General features: G+C 57.0%; 1 non-coding gene across 1 annotated transcript in view; it reads left to right on the top strand.

Moving 5' to 3' along the window:
- The first annotated feature begins 1,922 nt into the window (after positions 1–1,922).
- Positions 1,923–2,500, top strand: part of LOC126326406 (small subunit ribosomal RNA) — a 1,893-nt gene continuing 1,315 nt past the window's right edge. The window contains exon 1 of the ribosomal RNA XR_007560654.1: positions 1,923–2,500. This exon is cut by the window's right edge and continues 1,315 nt beyond it. This is a non-coding gene — a ribosomal RNA (small subunit ribosomal RNA).

The following is a 2,500-nucleotide window of genomic DNA, read 5'->3' as shown; positions in this document are numbered from 1 at the left end:
ACTTACGCTGCACCTTAACCTAACTTACGCTGCACCTTAACCTAACTTACGCTGCACCTTAACCTAACTTACACTGCACCTTAACTGTCACATGTAACGTCACAGGAATGTAGCTTTGCCTAACAGCAACCCTCTGAACATAGTTCACTGCTTGGATCCTCTGGTGTCATGTGTATTTCTTGATGCCATGGTGCGTACCCTCACATAAAGGTCTTTCGAGTGTTGCGTACTTTCTACACAGTCCCGCTAACCACTGGAAGGGTGTACCGCTACAGAACGAATATCGCCCTCCCCTCCTGCCCTTCCAAGCTGGTCGGTCAGGCGTTTGTTTGTGAAATGAGCCTTGCAGCTGTTCAGTTGCATTCGGTTGTCGATGCAGTCAGTGTACGTTGTGGTACGGCCTGTGTGGACTGTCCGCTGATGTACGCGTAACCCACACTGATCATCCGTCGTTACGTACTGAGTGACATAATGTGGCACATGCTTGACCGTACACCGGCTGCGCCCTACAATGGCGAATCATAAGGGCCATATGTTGTGCACGATGCTACTTGTCTCGTCTCCCCATTACAGCGAGATTGCACTGTTGTACGCCGTACAGACATGTGGTAGGTAGGTACGGACGAAAGTATTGCATGTTGGCCCCCCCCCCCCCTCCTCCCTCTGCCGGGAATCAGCGTGAGCCGTCTGTTGATGTAGCGACGAGGGTTTTCCTATTTAATCGTATTGCCCCACACAACATGATAGCACGGTGGACCGCGTTCCACATCTGCGACATGCTACAGAGGCCGGTTGACAGTCGACCGCGCAAGGGACATTGCACACGTGCGCGGACCATCTTCCACGTGTTCTCTCGTGTACATGCCGCAGTGTGTATGTGGGCTGATGTAGCGTGTCGTGACACATAACATGCAGGCATGCCAGAATCGTAGATTTCGCAAATGTAGATTGACGTATACGTTTGCTGCCAAAGATCCGCAAATGAACTGGAAATCAGTTGTTGAGCGGTTGTTCGCGCTGCAGGTGCATCGGTGATAGCGACGATCGGTACATCTATGAACCGGTTGTTTCGGCGGTACCCGCCATGCCCCCGAACCTGAGTTGGCCATGTGGGTATGAAGCGATACGAGGCTGTGGCTTGGCGGGACAGTCCCCGGCCGGTGAGGGGGGGCCGCCCGGCGTGCTGGCCGCGCGCTGCGTGAGCGCACGCACTACAGCCGGCTGGTGGGGGGCGCCCAGTGGCAGGAGCGCCGGCCGACGGGCCCGGCTGGCGTCCCAGCTATGCGCCGGCGCACCCTGCGCGCGGCGCCAGGCGGCCAAAGTGGGTTCTGCCGAGCCCGGTGCGAAGCGCGGTGGACATCTGCAGTGTGCTGGTCCGATTGCGGACTGTGTGCGTTGAGGATGCGCCGCCGCCCGGCACTCGGCGTCGCGACGCCGTCTGCTGCTCGGTCGCCCCCAGCGGTTCTCGCAGGTGGTTTGTATCGCAGCTCTGCGGACGTGTTGGCGCGTGCGCTGTGCTGGGAGAGTTCGCTTCTGCACCCAAGTGGGGCTTTGCCCTTCTGTGGCGCTGGCGTTGGAGCTGCCGGTCACCGTAGGTGGCGCGTGTTGTTTCCCGCCGGCAATGCCACGACAGCACGCTCCCGGGCCTCTGTCGGCAGCGGCAAGCTCAGTTGGGAGCACGGGTGTTCGCACTGAAAGCGTCTACTCGCCCATCTCCGGGCGATTGCGCCTCTCTCGAACCCGACCAAGTACTTAGGACGGCGCTGCGCGCCGCCGGGACCTGAGAGGGTTTCGAGGTGTATCGTGCAGGGGAGCTCAGCCTCCTCCTGTTTGCAGAATAATTGAGCGGACGCTTGCGTGTTCGCGCGGGCCCTCGGGACACACTCCCGGGCGGCCGGCTGCTCAGCTCTCGTTGACGCAGCTCCCTGGTTGATCCTGCCAGTAGTCATATGCTTGTCTCAAAGATTAAGCCATGCATGTCTCAGTACAAGCCGCATTAAGGTGAAACCGCGAATGGCTCATTAAATCAGTTATGGTTCCTTAGATCGTACCCACGTTACTTGGATAACTGTGGTAATTCTAGAGCTAATACATGCAAACAGAGTCCCGACCAGAGATGGAAGGGACGCTTTTATTAGATCAAAACCAATCGGATTGGCTCGTCTGGTCCGTTTGCCTTGGTGACTCTGAATAACTTTGGGCTGATCGCACGGTCCTCGTACCGGCGACGCATCTTTCAAATGTCTGCCTTATCAACTGTCGATGGTAGGTTCTGCGCCTACCATGGTTGTAACGGGTAACGGGGAATCAGGGTTCGATTCCGGAGAGGGAGCCTGAGAAACGGCTACCACATCCAAGGAAGGCAGCAGGCGCGCAAATTACCCACTCCCGGCACGGGGAGGTAGTGACGAAAAATAACGATACGGGACTCATCCGAGGCCCCGTAATCGGAATGAGTACACTTTAAATCCTTTAACGAGTATCTATTGGAGGGCAAGTC

Source organism: Schistocerca gregaria, unplaced genomic scaffold, assembly GCF_023897955.1.
Source record: "Schistocerca gregaria isolate iqSchGreg1 unplaced genomic scaffold, iqSchGreg1.2 ptg000988l, whole genome shotgun sequence".
In the NCBI taxonomy this organism is placed as follows: Eukaryota; Metazoa; Arthropoda; class Insecta; order Orthoptera; family Acrididae; genus Schistocerca; species Schistocerca gregaria.
Note: the sequence above shows the minus strand (reverse complement) of the source record. Positions and strands in the feature narration are given on the sequence as shown.